Source organism: Drosophila montana, unplaced genomic scaffold (assembly GCF_035044405.1).
Source record: "Drosophila montana isolate Dmon_TW-CO22-7 unplaced genomic scaffold, ASM3504440v1 contig_1455_1, whole genome shotgun sequence".
Classification (NCBI taxonomy): Eukaryota; Metazoa; Arthropoda; class Insecta; order Diptera; family Drosophilidae; genus Drosophila; species Drosophila montana.
Genome location: NW_026996406.1, coordinates 233,033 through 255,408, shown reverse-complemented (window position 1 = coordinate 255,408; position 22,376 = coordinate 233,033). Strand labels below are relative to the sequence as shown.

At 41.7% G+C, this 22,376-nt stretch overlaps 1 protein-coding gene across 3 annotated transcripts in view; it reads right to left on the bottom strand.

Annotated features, from left to right (window-relative positions):
• Positions 1-22,376, bottom strand: part of LOC135431263 (uncharacterized) — a 55,690-nt gene that overhangs the window by 24,240 nt on the left and 9,074 nt on the right. The window lies entirely within an intron of this gene.

The following is a 22,376-nucleotide window of genomic DNA, read 5'->3' as shown; positions in this document are numbered from 1 at the left end:
GAATATTCACAAATTCATTTTTGTATTCAAATGCATAAATAAAATGACGAAAAAAAAAAAGGATTGCGTGCGGCTCACTTGGCGATTTATACGCCAAATTTATGGCCAAATATTTATCGCTGGGCGCATAAATTGAAATAAATTCGCTGCCTGCGTCGCAGTCGACGTCTGCCGCGCGGATCATAAATATATATTTTTGCAGCATAAACAATTTTTATTTGTTATTGTTTTTTATTTTAAATATTTTTTTTTTATTTCATTTTTTTTTATTTTCATTTCTGTTTTTCGTTTTCGTTTTTATGCTTGCGCGAATTTTGCTAAGGACGAATTTTCACGCGCGTTGCACATAATGTGCAAAAATGTGTGTTTCGCGACGGCTTAGCGACAAGGACGGGGGGCAAGTTATTTTTTTCTGTTTTTTTTTTTTTGGGTGTACGCCAAGCGTGTAACGGTACTTTCTGTGGCACAACACAATGGAAATATATGCGGCCGTGCCCGGAGACCAAAGAGTATAGAACAGACGTTGTACAGCAATTGATTAATGTGTTTTTTTGTGCATCGCTCGGCACGGGCTGCTGAAGCGACAGTGGGGGGGAGGGGCGGCAACCGGGTCGGAGGGGGGGAGGGGCAACTGTCGATTGCAGCAGTCAGTGATAACGATGCGAATGAAAAACAACAGCCACAGCAATCAGTGCAAAAGAGAGAGAGAGTAGGATAAAGTGAGAGAGGGAGAGGGAAAACGGGCGAAGGCTGCCCTATTGCTGCCTCGCTCTCTGCTGATGATTTATTACCGTTGTTTGGGGCTTGCAACGCGTGACCCCAAAACAACAGCAGCAACAACAACAACAACAACAACAACAGAGTCGGCAAGTCAATGAGTGCCAGTGGGAAATAGAAGGGTCTAGGGAGGGGAAGGGGTGATGAATGGGGGTTGGGGGGGGGGGGGGGGCAACAAGGGTACTTGCAGCGAAAGCGTAACAAAAAAACAGTTGCATAATTTTAAATTAGATGCACAGACATGGAACAGACGTGGATACCACGACAAATGGACTAAAATGTGGGACAGACAACGCCGGCAACGGCAACGACGACGGCGACGACGACTTTGGCGGCAGACGGCAAATGACGTCGACAACGAACAACAACGAACAACAATAACAACAACAACAACAACGACGACGGCGGCAGCACGGAAACTGCTGTTGCTGCTGCTGCTGCTGCTGATGCTGCTTTTTTGCTGCGGCTGCTGCACAAAACAACATGAAAATTGTTGAGGCTAACCGAGTGCAGCAAAGTGCACTATAAATGCCCTTTTAGCATAATTCTCTAACCAAGAATTTGTTACACTTAAAGCGCAAAACAAACGTGATATATCTAGCAGAAGTTTAATAAGTTCTAACAAAGTTATGTCTAGCAAAATTTATTAATAAATAAAGCCAAGAAGATCTGTTGCTGCAGTTTCCCAAAGTCAACCCAAAGTTAGAATAGTGCAAAAAAAAAATGAAAATCAGTTTAGTTTTGACAAAGTTAAGAAAAATTGAAGTCGGGAATGGGCATTTTCTATTATTTTGACAATTGTATGCTGTGAAAATTCGAAAAGTAAATTTTACAAAATTTATTTGCGAGCGGGAGGAAGGCTTTTTAAGCACTTTTAAGGTACAATTTTTGAACCTGACCAAAAATTTAATTTTTACGTCTCTTGCGTCTTTAATCCTTTCGATTTTAATTTACAAAAAAGAGTGTCTCCTGCATAGCACAACTGGAGTGCCCTTTCCTCGAGTAGTGTATAAAGTAGAACTAAAAACATGTTGTTTTTAACATATCCATGTCAGTGTTGGCCCCCCTCCCCCCTTTGTCAACCCTTGGCCCTTAACTCCGTGGAAACTGCAACTGTTATGGCGTCTGGCGTCAGTGAAATTTGCCACAAAATCGAGCACTTGCCATGAGAGAGAAGCTAGAAAAGTGAAGTGAAAGCTGGACGAGGCACTTTGTGAGCTCGGTGCGCTCCTGTGCCTTGGCTCCTGACTAGTCGTGCATTAAATTGCTAATAATTTTTGATATTCCAAAAACTTTGTTTTTCGTCCCATAAAACGTAATTTTGCCCCATCTCGCAGCTCGTGCCTTGCAAAATCTGAGCAAAGTGCATTTTCGTTATGGTCCAGTGTGAAATGGCTTAAATACTTGCCCAGACGTGCTTCAAGTAAAGTAAGCAGCAAAGTAAACAGCAAAGTAAACTTGAAAACAAAGGCACGGGCTCAAATAGTGGGGGGAGGGGAAGGGAAAGGGGAAGGGGGGGGGGCGGCGCTGTAGGAGACGGGCACAGCAATGAAGCAATGTCAAAAACCTTTCAAATTTGCACTTGTGCTGCTTCTTCTACTACATCTTCTTCTTGCTACTCGTCTATTGCGGTAGTTTCAATAACACAACAACAACAAAAACAAGTACAAGTAAGCTCTAGCAGAGGCTGCCCGACTAGGAATAACTCCTGTACCTTGCACCAAAACGTTACCTACTAGTAACTAGGTAACACTAGAAAAATTAAATATTTAAATAACTTCCGAATTTATAGTTCGATTTTTAACAAATTTTTTAAGGTAAAAAACCTGAGGAGGAAGTATTTAATATGTTACACGAGAACCTACTAAAGTTTGTGTCTCAAGCTCTTATAATCTCCAGGATGTGCTCAAAAATTGGAAACTGGGTTTTGTGGGAGGTATACAATGAGAAGTTTATATTATATCTTAATTTCTTAACTTAGACACGTCTATATAAACTCGACTCCTAATTTTGATCAAGAATATATAAGCTCCATCTATTTGAGGCTTCTTTTATCCGTTACATACATTTCACAAGCAACAATATACCCAATCTAAATAATTTCGAATGGCTTAGCAGGGTATCAAAACAACAGCAACTTGTTTATCGTGGCGTTTGCTTTCTTATCAACACTAAAACACATACGCATATCCTCCCGCACACACACATGCACACATGCACACAGCTAGCCCTCATATCTGCTTGCGAAGCAGATGACATAGTGGTAGTTGGAGTTGTAGATGATGATGGTTAAATGTAAGAAGAAACAGCAAGAAAGCGGGCACAGCTCCCCCCACACACAGAGAAATGGCCGACCTTAATGGCGCCCAACGTGGGAGAGATATATATATATATGTACATACTTATATACATACGGTATCAGTTACGACAAGCGTTGAAATCTACGACCGCCATGCTCAAGTCAGCGCAGCAAACATCAATATCCCAGCAACCTCAACCACACACATTAAAACCACACCACGCACGTGTGTGTGTGTGTGTGAGTGTGTGTAGATTTTGAAGAGAAAAACCCCTTACTTTGTGTGTGTGTGCTTGGCGTATGCAAAATAGTTGCATATAAAAAGTGTTGAAAGACATGTACGTCGTTTCGCTGTAGCCAGCGGCATTGGCAGTTGTTGTAGTTGTTGTTGTTTTTATGCTCTGTTCATAGAGTGAAAAAGAGTATATTGATTAGGTCGTTGTTGCTACTGACTTTAAACATGGAATATGTCATCGTGTTTAGCTGCGTCGTTTGAAGCATATATTTTTTTTGCTACGCCCACCAGACGGCGAATCAGGAACGGAAATTGTTATTTCTTACGGCCGTAGAGCTACTGCCACCAAACTTGACAGGAAGATTTCGTTTGGGCCGCTCAAAACATTAGTCGGACTCTTTTTCGATATAATTTCAGTTGCTTTACCATAGGGAACAGAGTATTGCGCAGTCGGTTGCGTTTCAACTGCAGTGTTCTAACTTGTTTGTCGTTAGTTCTTCATCATCACTGTCAGAGTATCTGCAACTGCTTCAGCATTATCTTTATCATTGCAATCATCATTATCATTCGCATCATCATCATTATCACCAACATCATGAGCAACTGCCAGCCGGAAGAGAACTTGACTTATAGCATGAAACAGTCTCTCTCGTCTACACCCTTCCCCGGGCCATTTCCTAGCTAACAAACTTTGCTCAGGCGCCGCAGCGGAAAGGGAAGTGCAGTAACGCCCCCGTTCCCGCACACTGTTATCCCCCCCCCCCCCCCCCCCCCTCTCCCCCCATCCAACATATATGTGGCGTGCTGTGACTTTAAATTTAAGTAAATGCAATTGCATAGTTGAAGGCGTTTTAGCTGCGGCTCAATGCGAATGCATGAATGCTCTGTCTTGGCTCATTAGCGCAGTGAAGGGGCTAAGGAGTTGTACGAAGAAGAAGCAGAAATAGAAGAAGAAGAAGAAGCAGAAGGAAAGGGAGCTGCCTTTAGAAGATGCGCACAAAAAGCGGAATGATAATTGCGACAATTTGCCAAATTTAACCCGAGACAAATTACTTGTATCGCTACAGTCGAAAAGTTGTCGAGCCAAATTGCTAGCTGTGTATGCTTTCCGGCACGGGCGTTAACGGCAAGGGGGGGGGGGGGGTTGGTAGAGAAAAATGGTTGTGCGTTGGAGGGGTGGCTCGTCAGGGGAAAGGGGTGCTGCACAGTCAACGCGAATTGCAGAGCAGAAAAGTCGCAATTCTGTTAGATTTGGCAATGAGGCGAAATTGTAACGTGTAAAACACATACAGGCATGTGCTCATGTGTGTGTGTGAGTGTGTGTGTGGCTAAGCGTGTGTGTAGTTATTCCCTAGCTGAAAAATGAAGGCAAATTTCCCTTGGCCCTGTCAACGAAGTCGTCAAAAAGTTTTCTTTTACTTCAGTTTCAGCGTGCCCTGTGATAAGGAGCGGAAATGCCACACACACATCTCACACACACGCGGTGTACACACACTTGAAGCACACTCGTGTGTGTGCATGCAAAAAGGGCGTCAAAGTTATTTAAACGCCAAGACTCTGCCACATTGACAAGGCAGCTACTGAAGCAGCTCAGGCAAAGTTCCTACAGTTTGCATTTTACTTCTTTCGGCTTTTTATGCCTTGTACCCAGTGAAAATTTATATAAATAAAACAGGGTATTTTGTAGCTGTGCAATGTATGTAACAGGCAAAAGTTGGCGATCAATTAAACATAACTTAGAGATTAAAAGAGCTGGAGATAATATAATTAGTAGATAGGTATTTACACAGCAGAAGTGTTTGATATTTTGAATACTCTCGACGATTTAACCTTACATTAATAAATTAACTTATTTTATATGATATTTTTGATATATATACACTTATTATTGCAATTTATAATTTCTGAATAGTTTTTAAACCAATGATTAATTAATATAGAAGTTATTTAAGATTGAATTTTCGAAAGTGTTGGGCTGAGGTTAGTAGAAGGACAGCTCCTGCTTTATGTGTGCAATGTATGTTTTTATGTAACAGCAAGTCGCAGCTGAGTACAGGGTATATTCTAGTCGAGCAGTCTCTTACAGTTATTTGCTTTTGTTATTTGCATATTTGCACATTCGGAAAGGACTTTCACTAAGCCGCTTAAATCGGGCTCAAAGTGCGTGCAGGCAGCAACTCGCGTGTGCCGCCCATTGCGTGTGTGCGTGTGTGTGTGTGTGTGTGAGGGTAAATGTGTGCGTGCGTGTGTGGTTATGTATGTGTGTGTGTATGTGTGCTTTATGTAGTTAATGAATTTTGAGCGTTGCTCGCATTTTAAACATATTTTGGCTATTCACTTTAGCTTCGCACGAAGTTTTGGCCGAGGACACAACCACTTTATTATGCCCTTTGTTTCTGATTGATACTTACACTAAATTATGGTTGGTTTGTGGGAGTTTATTAGGTGCTGGTGAAGGGGTGAAGGGGACACTTAATGATATCAAATGAAACTCTACTTATAGCATTAATGGCCTCTAATAGCAGCGCGCTCGAGACATAAATAGTAGATTTTAATTGCCTATAGCTTGGATAATTTTAATCAGGTTTATCAATAGCTTTTAATGTCCACTTATTTGATTGCTAAAGTTCGTCACAAGTTGTAATATTCGAAATTAGTTCAATTCCTACAAATTTGTCATGCATTTTAAAGGACGCAAGTTTTTGTGAACCCCTTAAAATTACTAGTCATATTTTGGGTCATAAATATTTCATATCTGATGAGAATATATTTAGCCGAACGTGTTTTTTCTGTTTAATTGAAAATTCATTTTGTGACACATCTGACGTATTTCCCAAATTTCCTGTATACATATTCAAAAGAGTATTTGTTAGGCCTCTCACTTTTATTTTTAGGGACAATTCCCTTTGGCTTTTCTTTTTAATATATACCTAAAATTTTTTCAGCAGTCCCCAGGCGCGCGTTATGTAAATGAAATTTATTTAATGGGCCTTACAAATGCCGCATGTTTAAAGCAGACGCAACACTTGAAAGTTAAATTAATTTAACTTAAATTGATTTGCAATTTTTTAAGCGCCTGTCAGTTGCAACAACTTTTCATCGCCTTCGCTCGACGCTTGCCCGCCCTTCTATTCGCTTCTCAATGCCCATTTAACAATTCGGCACGATGTCCGAGCTGCCATTGCATTGTTTAGCCTTTGATTCATTGATTCATTCAACGCGACTCTAAAGTGTATTTTAATTTGATTTCATTGTTCGCTGTCACTGGCCGCCATTTCGAATGGCACTCGTTGGGCGCCAAATGAATATGAATTGAATTCCCCAGCCAACTGTCAGCTACTTGCTCTGATTTTCGGTTTGTTTTTTTCTTCTCTCTCTCTGATTTGTGTAGCGGGGGGTCTCATTCATGACATTTATTCGATTAGGTGGGCAGCTCTCTGCGGGCGTGGGCGTGCCATTATGTGACGTCTGTCTGTCGGCCTGCCCGATGACATGGCATTTTAATTAGTTTTTAGCGTCATTTCTGGACAGATCGAGAGTGGGAGGCGCATCTGTTGGAATCCGAGCTCAACTGGCTAATTAATATGACAGACGCAGCCAGCGAATTTGCAAAATTTGAATTTCATTTGATACGTTTCGGGCTTGAGGCCCGGCCCGAGGTAAATCACAATTTTGCGATTGATTGAATCGTGATGGGCAAATAATGCTAATGGCTGCTCAATGTAACCAAAACAGTGAAGTGTGTGTGTGTGTGTGTGCTGGCAATCAAAATGAATATATATGTCTAAAAAAGTAGAATTTTTTATATGTGATATCTGTTTCTGCTGTGTCGCAGTGAAAACGTTTTCATGACCAATGTTTATATTACGTAAAATAAAAATAAATGTTGGAAATTGGGAAATATTAAAACGAAGTTTTGGGGACAATTATTTTTTAACAAACTTATTAAAGAGAAACTCTTCAGATTGTAACTGGTTTTACCAATTTTAATTAAAAGTGTATAGTTAATAAAACCAAATTCCTCCGCGAGCTTTGAGTGCAGTTCACACAGCAAATATTGCTGTGTGAGTGACGGTTTTTTTTTTTTTGGCGATTTGAGTTATTTATTGATATGCAGCATGCGAAATGCAGCATGCGAAATGCACTCTTGACTAAATATTGAAATTGTGCATAACAAATTGGCGAATTGCCGGCAGACAATTTGATTGATGCGTTATTAAAGCGATTCAATTGGTCGCTGAACACAAATCAAGAGCAAAATCAACATGAAAATTGAAATTGAAATTCAAAGATGAAAATGTAAGCAAAAATAGGCAAAAAGCTGTCACTCGTTGCCTCCAAAAATGATACGCAAGTCATTAATTTTGATGTTCAGTGGAGGAAAACGTCTTAAAAAGCGAAATGAGGAGTTCTTATCAAGCTGCTGACTATTGAATACTCTTTTTTATATGTGATGATGCCATGATGTGCATATTATGGAACTTATCAATGCTTTTCGTTCGAAACTGATCAATCAAAACTGATCAATCAAAACTTATCAATCTAACTTGGCAATAGCACTGGCTGACTAAGACTTCGACTGAGACATTCCTATACTTGCCTAAGTTCGAGCTACAGCTCTTGTTCTTGGGCCTGATTGAGTTTTTGCCAAAGCTATCAATCAAAACTTATCAATCAAAACTTATCAATCTAACTTGGCAATAGCACTGGCTACCTTAGACTTCTACTTAGACTTTTCTATACTTCCCTAAGTTCGAGCTAGATCTCTTGTTCTTAGGTCTGATTAAGTTTGATAGACCAAAGAGTTTGACATATTTTCTTTAAAGCTGACAAAGTTTCTGCACCTTGTACTTATTATGATTAGAAATATCTTATATTCTTCATTATTTTCCTTTACATTTGACATTTCACATAAAAGTGACATTTCTCTTGACATAATTGTGATACCCTGCGCAAGTGTATATAAATGTCTTCAAAAGAAATATGCCACTGTCAACATTGTGCGCTCGTCATCAACATTCACATTCACATCCACATCCACATTCTCGCCCACGTCCAACGTGAACATCTCCGACTTATCAACATGTTTTGCTGTACACATATCACAAGATATATCAAGAAATATCAAGGAATATCAAGAAATTTCAAGAAATTGTGTGCGTTGATTTTGCAGGCGCAACGCTTGAATTATTTTGCCTTTGTTGAAAGCAAACACAATGCCTAAACGAGAGGGGGGGTGGCAGGGGGAGGGGAAGGTATGGGGGCATGCGTGCCAGGGATTTGCAGGCTGTGAAATGTTCAACGATGTAAGTGTGTGTGTGTGTAAAATACAAACAAAAACTGAATGTGACCAGGACACAAGGCAGGCAGCGACGAAAAGAACACGCGACATATTTGCAAAACATTTGTCACATCCTGCATTTGCCAGGGCTAAGCAAATGGCAAGGAAATTATTTTGTATCCGTGTGCGAGTGTGTATGTGTGTGTGTGAGAGAGAGAGTGTCTGTGTGTGTGTGTGTTTATGCGAATTGTTTCGCTTCGTTTTACTTAAATCGAAAATTGCTTTTGCCTTAGTAATTTGTTTCCTATGCAAATTTTTTAAAACATTCTAAACAAGAAGAAAAACAACAAAGTAAGAAGCGTTATCTTTTAAGTGCAGCAAATTGAATACCCTAGAAAAAATATGTGAGAGATGGCAGATTTAGCATATCTAAAAATTTATTCATTCATATAAATACTTGATATATATACATATATGTATATGAATGAACAGGCCTCTGTTCACACAAATTTGACTATATTCTTCCGTATTTTAATAATATCGACTAGTATGCTGATGTTTGTAACTGTCAAGTTAGCTTAAGATACGTCAGGGTGAAAAAGCTTTCTAATAAATAAAAATTCATTTTCGACTGAGTTTCTATTAACTTAGGCAATACTGCTTGATATATGCCAAATCTTAGCAAAATACCTTTAAAACTCTAGACCTACTTTTCATAGAGAGACACACTTTATAGGGTCGAAGCAGGCTCGTTCAGTGCGTAGCACATTTCGTGACAGTATTATAAATTCCTCGGCAAGAGTACAAATAAATAAAGTAAATTTCTCAAAAGAAATTGTTTGTTTTTGTTGTTGTTGTTGTTGTTGGAGCTGTTTAATCGTGAAAAAGAAAAAGTTGTGCGCCGAATAATGCAATTACAAAGCGCCGAGACGAATTGCTTGTTCGATTGCCCCACAAAAAAAAAAATAAAAGAAATAAAATGTATGCAAAATCTCGCTGTTAGTCACTTTTTTATTTTTTGTTGTATATTTTTGTTGATTCCTGTAGATTACCCACCACTTCGCCGCCCCGCTGTTGCTCCCTTGCTGCTCGTTCTCAAGTGGCACTCAACTTGAACTCAACTCACAAGCGAAGCGGCGAGAAGTGGCTTCAGTTTGCCCCTCCCCTTTCCCTCTCTCCACCTCGCTTTTGGCTTGCCCTGAAATGTTGCAACAAATCGAAATAGAAATCAAATTTCAAGTGGCGCACGAAGGCGCTGCAAAGAGGCGTGGCAACGGCAACTCAAGAGCCATTTGCATAATGCGGCTGCTGCATGAATAAACCATGTCTCGATGGCACCTCCCCCCGCCCCCGCCCCCGCCCCCGCCTCACCCGTCTCCACCCACATAGCTGGCAAAACGTTTAAATCAAATCAAGTCAAGGCAGCGCACTGAGAGAATGGGCGGGGGTAGGGTGAGGGATTGGTGAGGGAGTCAGGTTATGACTAGGCGCTAGGCAAAAGTGGATATGGCGGCGATAAAGCGTCGCACTCGCTTCATTGAGCACATTGGTGCAGCTTAAAGAATCAGCCAAAAGTGCTTTTGCTCAGTTTAAGCGACCAAGAGGTACCATTTATGACCAAGATGCAACAGAAGTTACTTTTAGATATAACTATATAAATAACTACTATATAAACAAAAAGTCAGGCTATTAACTTTTTAAGGGGTAGAAGTGGAATATTCTCGATGTGTGCACGACAATTAATGATTTTGGGAGCAGTTGGATTTTTCTTTTCTTTTTTTTATGCTGTTACTGTAGATTAGCAACTTTTATTAGCGTGAGGATCGGGTGTTCATCAGAAAAGTAGCTTTGGTTAAAGATAGATTTATTTAAATATTTACATTGTGTAGGATGTTTATGTACATGTTTATTTAGCTTCATGGGAGAAGTTGGAGGAACTATAATAATAATAATTAAAATAATGAAACCTGATCTTGAGTATCTCTGAGAAAGTAAGGCTTATAGATAAACATGGCCCAAGAAAACAAAGTATAAATATAATATAATCGCAGCTGCCTCCTCTTGTGCAATATGCTCTCTCCTTATAGACATAAAAAGATGTGATACTTCATCTTTGGAACGGCACAATTTATGTGGCTTTAAGGCGACGCTGTGGCACTTGCAACTTTGCGGCCGTGCAACGTGTGGCAACTGTCGTCGCTGTCGCTGCCCGCATAAGTATGCTATGAAATCTGTGTAGCTGCCCCGTACTCTTTTTCAAAAATATGAAATGTCATTGACAGGCGGCCGGCCACGTAAAACTATTTTCAGGCTGCGTACCGTTACATTCTGTGGCAACATGCTGAGTTTATTGCAGGGGTGGAGGAGGGGTGGAGGAGGGGTGGAGGTGCTAGTGGCTAAGGCAAACTCATAAGCCAGACCAAATATGAAATAAATCACTGGGCGGGTTATTGACACGTTTGCAAATATTTGCGCCCGCACACACACACACACACACACAGACAGGCGAGGAGTGGGGGGGGGGGGTGGTGGTGGTGGTTAGTGTCAGCTTGGAATCAGGCAACACTCCACACACACACACACACACACCCCCTCGCTTAACCCTTGACGTGTGGCATGCAAAGCAGCGCACGAAACTCTTACGAACTTTTCAGGCTGCCTGCGACCTGGGCCACCTACAAATACCCCTCGCCCCCTTCTACCCCTTTACCCACTGCCTGCCGCACATCCCCAGACAACTACGTCAACAGCAAAGTCCACTTAATCCAAATTCTGTAAAAAATTGTTAGTTGGCGGCGGCTGCGGTGCGGTGCGGTGCGGTGCGGGTGGTGCGGTGCTTGGCAGTTGCTTCAATGTTAGTTCAACCTTTGCCAAGTTGACGAAGACGACGGCAATGTCACAACTGCTGATGGGTGTGCATATGTGTGCATGTGTGTTCATGTGTGTTGTGCGTGTGTGTGTGTGCCCTGTCATCAATTTCGCCTTGAATTTGTTTACCCTTTCAGCGCAAGGCGCTGTCATATGCGTCGACTTTGACTTTGGGTGAGAGAGGGGTTTGCTTGGAGGATCGCAACCCCTTTTGACGCCTTTGTTGTTGCCTAATGTACAGTGAACAATTTGTGGCACATGCGTGTGGCATAACAATAATGCATAAACCTGCTGTTTATCTACGTCTAATTAAGGGGCCGGGCCAGGAGGGGGAAACTGCTCTGCAAAAGGTAGCTGCAAATATTTCCACTCTCTAATTGGGGCTTAGATGAATTTGCAACTGCTGCGGACATGACTTGAGCTGCTGACAGGATTCCAACAAGGGCTTAGCTAATGCTAAACAGCTAAGAAGTACAGTAGATGCACGCTAAGTTAAACATGCTTTACCAGGAGGGGAATGCAGCTTGAAGAGTCTTAACTAAAAAGTTAGATAAATACACAATTTAGTAGTCAGCGTTAATAAACCACATCTATTCAAAAATATTAGTTACATTATCCATTCTAGTTTGATAATTCGATAATTCATTATGTCGAGCGTTCACTGTAGCGTTTGGCATGCATAAATTACAAGTCATATTATTGACTGCATTGCATTGCCCACTCAACTCGATGCCTTGGCAAACGCTTCTCGCATAGCTTAAGCCGAATCCATACTCGAACGTATCCCCAACGTATCCCCGAAGCATACCCAACGTATCCCCGAAGTATCCTCCATTCCGTTGGCTGGCTGTGGCGCTATCCACAGTTAAGTGATTGCTGAAATGTATTTGCATAATTTCTACAGATTTTTCAATGGTTGTCTGCGCTGCTGCTGCCGCTGCTGCTGCTGCCACATAATGCAGCTGAGTTATTCCTGTAATATGCCCCATCTCCCCCCCCCCCCCACTCCCCTTCCGCCCCCTCCAGCAACTTCACCTGGCACATGTGTTGGCGAACATGCCAGTTAAGCGTCGACACTTTACAATTTTTTTTTTTTCTCTGGTTTTTGCAAATTTTTTTCCACTCGTATTTTTCTTGTGCTTTATTTTTACGATTTTGCATATGCGAATATTTTATGCAGATTTATGTCAACTTTTCTGCTACGTGTGCTGCATCCTTGGGCTAGGAGTTGGACCAGAAGCAGGACCAGAAGCAGGTCCACGTGCATTTATTGAATTAGTGTGAGTCAGTGCTGTAAAGTGTGTTGTAAAGTGTGTTGTAAAATGTTGTTAAATTTTTGGGCATCAGTTTGCGTTGACAGCAGACGGCCAAACAACACACTGAACAACAACTTGTTTTGCCCTACTCACAACTGGAGGAAACACCCAACCCCAACCCCTCCCCTGCCCGTTATTGTTGCCAGCCCCTCCCCCGTCTTGCTCAGAGACTAGGCTCTGTCCTCGCCTGTCGTTTGAGTCTGTTTCCTGTCGCGCCTGAACCTTCATCGTCCACTGTTGCGACTCCTGGGAATGGGACACTGACCATTTTTGTATTTTCTTGCTTTATGCTCTGTTCACAATGTGTAACAAGAGTATATTAGTTGTTGGTAGGCTTGAAACTTGGCACATATACTTTATACTTGTATTGTGGGAAGTGTAAATATTTCTTGACCATGCATGTTAATCGCAAATCGCTATAGTTTTGGAGACTTCAAATTCTGTCTGCATATTATGATGAATTCCCTTAAAGATCGCTGCAAAAATATTCTCGCCACGCCCAGTTTTGCGCCCACAAAGTACATTTACTCATAGTCACAGTTTGATATTCACTGCCCTGGGCTTACAGTTTTGCAGTCAATTATTTGACTCTGTATATTCGACTTCTTTTTAGCTGTGTTAAAACTGTGAACAGAGTATTGTGCAGTCGTTAACAATCGATTGCAATGTTTCTACTTGTTTTCTGTTTCTTTTTTTAATGAAAAGAAAACTTATCTTCAACTTTATGATGATTTCAAAGCAACAACAACTTGACAAGGCAGAGGAACTACAGGAATGAGCATGAGAATGTTTTTCCCACTTCACTTGTCGCACTTTTTTCTGTTTTTCCTTTTGCTGTGACTGTGACTCGTATTTGTGCGCGCTACTTTTTCATTTCCTTTGTGTCGCTCTGCGCTTTTCCTTTTCCTTTTCCATCCCGGCTGCTGCCTAACTCTCACTCGCTTTATCTCTGGCTGCTACTTTGAGACATGTTTGCCGAGTCAGCTGAAGGCCTCCCATCCGTGAAGTAGGACAACACTTAATTTTGTGTAAGTACTCACTCAGCTCATTAGGCTAGGGTATTGCGAGCTGCGAGCTCAGCCTCGCCGGGGGAAATTAAATTTCAACGAAACAGGAAAATCGCTAAAGAAGTGGCGCTAGTGTGCGTGTGTGTGCGAGTGTGTGAATCCAAATGTGAATCCGTATAGTTGGCACAAGTGGAGCCATCAATCAGAAGGACAGCAGCAGCAGCAACTGGCATAGGAAATGGAGCAGCTGCTAAAACTAGACACTTGCTCCAAAATGGACGCACGCACGCATGACGCCCCCATCAACCCCTTGACCCCTGACCCCGGAACCCGGACCCTGGGTCGGTTGCCCAAGTCATAGCTCAGCTTGTCGCCTGCGGCTGGTGCAGCCAACTGCAGCTTTGTGGCCTGAATTATGGCAACCAAATGTGCAATTGCTCCCCACCCCAAACTTCTTCCAAAGCTAAGCCATTTTGTCAACGCATCATGTTGCTCAAATCCTGCGGTCAGCAGAAAAGGCGTCCATAACCAAGTCCAGAAATCTCATATGCCAAAAGCTCAACTGCAATGCTCGACCTATTCTTATAAGATTGTAAAGGGTATCTGGGTTTTTATATGGAGTGAATATGGATAGAGGAAGACTTTTTTGAACCCGTAAAGTATACATGTTCACGTCAGACTATAGTATTATATAGTTAACTTTGGCACAATCGGAAACTCAGATTTTGTACGAATAATTTTTTGGTTTTATAAGATTTTTTAACTAAAATAATATTGTTAGCCTCTGGCATATGCCTTCAAGGATATATGCGCAATATGCATATAAAATTTCTCTCTTTTTGTTCAACTTCTCAAATCCCCTGCGAATCTGCGTAATCTCTATCAGACTTTGCATTCATAGCTTCTTCCACATGAAGCCATTCTCTGGGGGAAAAGCGCAACTTTAATGCTTTTCAGCGCTTTTCAGCACTGTTTGCCAACTCTTGACCCCGCTGCCCCTTTAACAAAAACCACTTTAAATAATTACAATGCACAAATAGAGCAAAAAATATGGAAAAATATTCGCTAAAAAAAAAAAGTAGCACAGCGCAATATGGCAAATATGTAAATATGGAAACCACACACACCCACACACACGAACACACACACACACTTTGCACTTAAATTAGAAGCGAAAGCAAACAACAAAAAATGGTGGAAAAAAATAAATATCAGGCCACAGGTCCAGCAAGAAGCGCCACGATTCATGGAACCGCCAAGACAATAATATCTATGTCAGAGCTGCCAGCAGCAACAACAACAACAACAACAGCAAAAACAGCAACCACAGTAACCACAACAACAATAACAGTGCCACGCCCCCAACGCCCCCACGCCCCCTACCTCACCTCGCTCTCACCTCGCATTGTGGGCAAGCAGCCAGGTAAAACTCAACTCAAAAACTTTAATCTCTATGTAATATTTTTCATAAACTCGGGACGCAGGCCAATGGGGGCGTGTCACTGAGCTGGCCACATATTTAATGCCAGAAGTTGTTGAAGTGGCAGAAGGTGAAGGGGGGGGGGGTGGAAGGGGGGAGGGAGAGAGAAAATACACTGAGATAAATAATTATATTATTTGTATATTTTTATCAAATTTACTAATTGAATATGCGCTTGAAATTAGCCAAAAATGTTTTGAATAGGAGCACAAGTTGTCAATTGATTTAAGTACAATATTCTAAAGACAAGAAATTACAAGAAAAACATGAATATATAGGAGCACAAATTTTCAATTGATTTAAACACAACATTCTTAAACCAAGAAATTACAAGAAAAACAAGAATATATAGGAGCACAAATTTTCAATTGATTTTATCACAACATTCTTAAAACAAGAAATTACAAGCTTGCAGCTTATCAATCGAATTAATATTTCTTAAAAAGTGTTTGTTACTTTAATCTTGAGTTGAGCAAGTTTGGGCTTGAAAAAGGAATTTCGAAATCAGAAGAAGAATTTACAATTTCTCCAGCTGCATTTGATAGCTTGTTTACTTAGTTATAGGTTTTTTCTCAGAGTGTAGGCAGGCGCAGTAGCCGCTGCAGCAGCAGCAACTGGAGCATGTGAAGCACATCCGAGTGGGTTGGGTGTGGCAACTCTGGTGGCTGTAAGACCCAAAGGAGGTCAGCTTGCGGCTGGGGGTAACAATGGTTAAAAAGGCAGCTCAAACGGACGCGCACTTTGGCCGCACAGATAAGCCCATGAAGAGAATAGATACCAGGATCCCGGACTAAAGCTAGAGTCAGGCTAAGGCGTTGCCAATTAAACGTGAGGATTAGGCAAATCGAAGCAGCTGTGCAAGCAATTGCAATTGACGGTCGTCGAGTGGGCGTGGCTTAAAGCTGCACACGCCCACAAAGACAATGCCAAGTCAGCAGGGGGTGAGGGTGACGGGGGGGAGCCTTTTGTCTGTTGGCATCTTCAGCATGTGTGAAAGAGGGGAAAGAGGCGAAAGGGACGAAGACAATGGCAGCACAGCTGCAGCTGCAGCTGCTTCAGGGATATAGCTTTTGTGGCGTGGCCCAACTGACGTCGTTGCATGAAAAATGGCACTTGATAAGAAGGAAGAGGAGACGGGAATCTGCCTGGTTAGCTGCTGGAGTCATCCTGTCAAGCAGGAAGTGTGAAGCAGCCGCAGCAGCAGCAGTTGCAGCGGGATAAGCAACTGTGCTGATGAGTTGCCGACTCTCTTGCCCCGCGGGCTGCCATTTGTCTATCCCACTTTCCCCTTTCCACACTCTTGGAGCTGCTTTTTCCCGCTGAGTAAATAGCAAAAGGCGCGTGTCGAGGATTTTGTGCGAGTCTGCGGCTTATAAATGTAAGTAAGTGGCTCTTGGTTAGTTCGTTTGCCGTTGTTGTTGTTGCTTTTGTTGTTGTTGTTGCCTTTGCCACTTCCGCGTCACGAAGGACCCGCTTCGGGTGCAGCTTCTGCTCCAGCTGCGAATTGTGGTGGCTGTTGCCAGCTGCATTTGTCCACAGTCGTGTCCTAATTTGGACACGTCTCGCTCCCAATTGGCACAGCGGGCTAAACAAACAAACAGCTGTCACTTCGTAGCTGGAATTGAGACGAAGCGGAGCGCAGTTGGCCAAATAAAAAATGATTGCGGTCATTACGGGTGTTGAGCGCAACAATTTTGTTTATTTAAAAAAAAGGAGTCGGTAGGGAAGCAGAAATAAATCAAAAATATAGATGTATACAAAATAAAACGAGAGAAGAGATTTCTGCAAAGAGTCAAAGTTTTAATATGCTTAGAGAAGTGTGCCAAAAAAGAAGTTAGGAGAGAAGCAGAAATAAATCATAAATATATATTTGAGCTTGGAAAGAGAGAAGAGATTTCTGCAAAGTGCCGATGTTTTAATACACTTCCAGATGTGAGACTACGCGATGTGTTTTTGTACTTGATAGTTTCTATATAAGACGATGTCTCCTTCATACCCTTTAAATCCTTGTGTGGTTGACGAGCTCGAAAGTAACTCCAAAGAATGAAATATGTAATATAAAAGAAATATGTACACGTTAAGTCGTGCAGTCTCTGGCTTGCTGGACACAATCCATGTGGTTGGCAGGCAGAAGAATAATTTTCACTATTAAACGTTAAAAGACGACAAGCACAGACACTTTGCTGGCGCCGCAAACCTTGTAGTCTAGTGTCCTTTAGCTGGGAGAACCCTGGTGTGAGCATCATTGTGGTTACAGCCCTAACCAACTGGTTTTATGTCCAATCAAACAGTGTACATATAAATATTGGTACCACAAATGGCATTAATTGGCTCCTAATCCAGACCCAAGATGCCTTATCATGCGTATATACGAGATAAATATATATATATATATAGTTAAGGATTTAATTGGGAATTGATTAAATCAGTAATCGGCCTCTGAGGCGCTCATGTGACCCTTTCACATTACTGTGACCTTAGCTCAGCTCACCATGGTGAATTATTTAGAGCTGTCTCTTGTCATTAAATTGTAATTTGGCTCTTGCTCTCCTCCAGTCCGACTGTCGTCCCTTCTCCTCGGACCCTTGCGGTTTCGGTTTGCTGTAGGCCCAGGCAAATTGCATGTCCAGCTTAAGGACCATCTGGGGTAATATTAAACCCGAACGAAGAATTTCTTGACACCTTGCAACTGGCAACTGGACAGAGTGTCAATTCGATTGGCAATATTTAAGGTCATCGCGTGCGCTGCAGGAAACTCATTGTGATGCCTCAATCAAAGGCGAACGGGTTGGCTCCTGCTGGATTCTCGGGCTCGGGCGTCCTCCTGGCGTGACTGCACTGCCAATCATCGTAAATCAGCGTTAAATTAGCTCATCGATGACACAAGCGCCAAAGCAGAACAAGCTCTCGCTCCAGCCTGGGCGAATCCTTGGGAAGATGGGGCAGCTGCATGGCCACCTTCTTGCCTGGCTTTTTGCTTGCCGTGCACGTTGCAAATTAACTTAATGTTGAATTGTAGCTGGGGATACGGAGGAGGGTAGACTGCTGTTGGATTGTGCGGGCTGCTGGCAAGAGTTTTGCTTGCTTTGCTCTTCCTGTCAGTAGCCGGCAAAAGTGTCCTTAAGTGTTGCTAATGCTGCTGCTGCACAGGAAGTTGCTTACGAGACACGAACTAACACACACACACACTCGCACACACACACGCCCCATCTAGATAGCCGCACTAATGGGCTTGGCATTGCACTTTTGCTGCCACTTGGCAACTTTTTAATAGAATGAAAATGTTACCCGGCTTTAAGTGGGCTGGCTGTTCAGCTGGAATATGCGTAGATAACTTGCCACATGAAAACTGAAAAACATCAACAAGCAATTGAAGTCAAGTGCTAAGTGCCAAGTCCCAACTCCCCCTCTCTCTCTCCCTCTCGCTCTCTCTCTCCCTCTCGCTCTCTCTCTCCCTCTCTCTCCCTGTCAGCACGGATATTATAAATTTGCAATTTCGTATCCTTGACGCCTGACTTTGGCTGCAAGTTATTTTCGCAGCGGGCTCTAATGAGTTTTTCACTGCAAAATATGTTTGCCAACAGCAGCAACTTCCACTTGCAACTCGCATCCTGTGCATCCTTTTTTGCTGCCTGCCTCTACGCACACACACACACACACACACATCACACCACACACAATGCAATGCAATTCGATGCGTTGCGTTTTCAAGTGCTGAAGCACTTTTGCCACGCCTGCTTGCCGCCTTTTTTTAATGCCGTGTACCCCAGGGAAATGAAAAGACGGGGTATGTCTACTAGGGAAATATATGCAAAAGGCGCAAGATCAGCCTCAAGAGGCTTTCAGCAGAGATTCCTAAGTGCGAGACACTGGAATTTATGCGCAAGTTTATTCTTTATTTCTAGAAATCGATAAGTATCGATTTTTAGCCTTGATAAACTGAGCTTAACTGAATTGAAAACGGAATTAGGAATGAATCATCTCGTAAAATAGAAATTACATTTTACTTTTTGAATACCTTTTCCTAGTATACCATTAAGATACAATTAAGTAATGCCCTTATCAGGGCCTGAAAATTATATAATCAAAAAAATAAAACACACAAAAGTAATCTAAGACGTAAATTTTCCCAGCATGAGGCTGAGGGAGGAAAAAAAGGACAGTCCCTGCGGACAAAGGACAAACCCTGGCATTATACAGGATATCTTCTGGTCGGCCACACTGGCTTCTCTTTTTAAGCCCGCTGAATGGATTTTTGTTTTAGCCCTTTGTTTCACCAAATGCCGCGAGCTCAAGTGGCATTCTACCTTTCGGGTGTTTTTTTCTCTCTGTGTGTGCGGGTGCTGAGGCGTGCCTTAAAGCTGGCAAAGCTCGCAAAACTGCCTCGCGCCTCGAGTTGCTCCACTTTAGCTCTGCATATGCTGATTGCGGTTTTACATTTTCCATTTTCCATTTTCACAGTTTTTTCGTTTTTTTTTTGTTGCAGCTGCTTTCGTGCGCTTTGTTTTCGCACTTAACATGAGTCATGTTCTAACAACTATTTCTGCGCGGTTCAAAGCTATTCATGAGTTTCCCAGAAATGATAATGAGTGCGCCAGCACATAGTCAGCAATCATTATGGTTCTGTGTGTGCCAAGAAAGGCAGCTGCTGCACTTGGATTTAAAGGTTTTTAAATTTCATTGAATCTTGTTGAAGATTTCAAGCATTATATCTTGAAGGGGAGACAGATACAAAATGAGATACTGATGCGGGCACAGTTGGGTTGTCTTAGCTGAAGGTCATAGGAGACGATGCTAGGTCGAATGATTATAACTATGTATATCAGATAGTTTTGTTATATATAGTTAAGAGGAGGTTTATCTTGGCTTAGATTAAGTCATGGAAGCTGTTTGACCGATATTTCGATATGACTTGGGAGCTTGTTAGTACTTTTAATGGACTCTGAAAAGGGGCGGGCAAAGGGAGAAGCATTTAAATTTGAGGTCTTAAATATAAGATAGAATCCCTAGGTCACACAAGTTAGGCAGCTCTTCATTATAACAGAGGCCTTAAAGAAATATTTATGATATATATTTATATCTTTCGAGCAAATATTTTGGATTTGATCAAAGCTGGGGAAAGTTGCATAGAATGTTACTCGAGGCTTCTAATTTCTTAAATATTTACTCATCTTAAAACTTTTCATCTGAAAAGAGTAACAAATGAAGTTATTTTTTATAGGCATAAAGTAGTTGAGAATTAGAGTTCAATTAGTTTCTTATCAATGTTCTTATCTTATGTGTATTGAAACTAGATGGAGGAGTAGAGTCTTTTTATTATTGTCGATTGGTGATAGTTTCACAAGAAACTATTTGTAAACAAGCAAGCTTTTCCAAGAAACAAATTTTACAGTCACAAGTTGTGTATTCCGCTTGGGAAATGTTTCCCTATTTCCCCGTAATCATGCAATCTACAAAGTACAGCCCAGGTACAGTTAATACTCCTACATGAAGAATCTGTTAGAGGGAACATTGCGAGTCATTCGGCCTACTTTATTTACCTATCAGATATGATGTGGAACTGACCGACAAAATTGTGTGAAATTAAATCACCGCACATTTTTTAATAGTTATGGAAAGGGGTGAAAAGCAGTAAGAGAGAGAGAGAGTGAGAGAGAGAGAAAGGGGAAAGCGAATTACTGTATATGTAAAATGTCAGCGTGGCAAAAACAGAAAGAAAAAAAATGTCAACGTAACATGCAACAACAGGCACCGCAACAACATGCAACTGGTAGATGGGCAGGGGGAATGGGCGTGGCAGTTGACACAGATTCAACCAACTCACACACACACACACACACTCTCAACACAACTAAACACAACACATGCTGCGACACACGCAAAATCGTGGCCATAAAATAAGCGTTTTGCATACGTTTTTGAGCCTGCATTAAAAGTAGGCGTACGTGGGGGCGTGGCTGTGTGTGCGCTTTTTAGAGAGTCTGCTTAGATGAGTGCGGAAAAATGCAAGCGATTTGGCCTGAATCGATTTTGGATTGGCCATTATGCCATAGAGCAGGCATTCAAGAGGCCGCTCATTTCGTAAGCAGCTGACCCAAATCGAGGCGAGATTTTTCGAGTGGGTTGAATAAACCCATCGATGGAGTCTCTAAGAGCCGACAGAGAAGCTGTTTAGCTTGAATGTGGACATCTGTGCAGCTGGCTGGCGAGTTGAAGGTGCAGCATTTAAGTTTTTGCGAAATGCCAACAGAATTTGGCAAGTCGTAAACTTTCAGTATGTCGGTTGTTTGTTCAGGTTAGGGATGGACACGAGCTTACAATTCTAGAGGGTATTATATTTTTGGCTCGAAATGTGAACTGCGCTCAGTTTGTTTCTTAGAAAAATGAGCTCTCAGTTTCAAAGACATTTTAATGAAACTTGGCATAGATACGTCTCTTTCTGGGAGGCATTTGAATTTATCTAGAAGTTGTCCGAACCGAAACATTATATCACATAGTTTTCATAGGAAGTATCGGGCATTAGATTTGAATGATATCTTGACTAAACATGGCCTTTGCGAGTTTTTTCATTATTGAATTATAGGACACCATAAGATTAATCTGACAAAAAGAAAGCTGTATGATAAAGGCATTTGTAAGCCACATGTCTACAAAGGGCATTTACTCTTTGGGTTGTGGAAGATATTTGTTTTTCTTGTTTAGGATATATTAACTAAACTTGGCAACTTTTAACTTCGCCTTGGTTCCAATTACTATAACATCGGATAACTGTATTAAATGATCGCTCAGAAAGTGCATTTTTGTAAAAGTTTCTATTGCATCTAAATAGACAAATAGGTTTGCACAGCGGCTGTAGAAAAGAGTATTTAATTATACCCTGAACCCATTGAAAATGGGTAAAGAGGGTATAATGTATTTGTGCAAATGTATGTAACAGGCAGAATGAACTATCTCCGACCCCATAAAGTATATATATTCTTGATCAGCATATTGATGCTGATCGGCTATTGAGCCGAGTCGATCTAGCCATGTCCGTCTGTCCGTCTGTCCGTCCGTTCGTCCGTCTGTCCGTATGTATGAACGCAAGGATCTCAAAACCTATAAGAGCTAGAG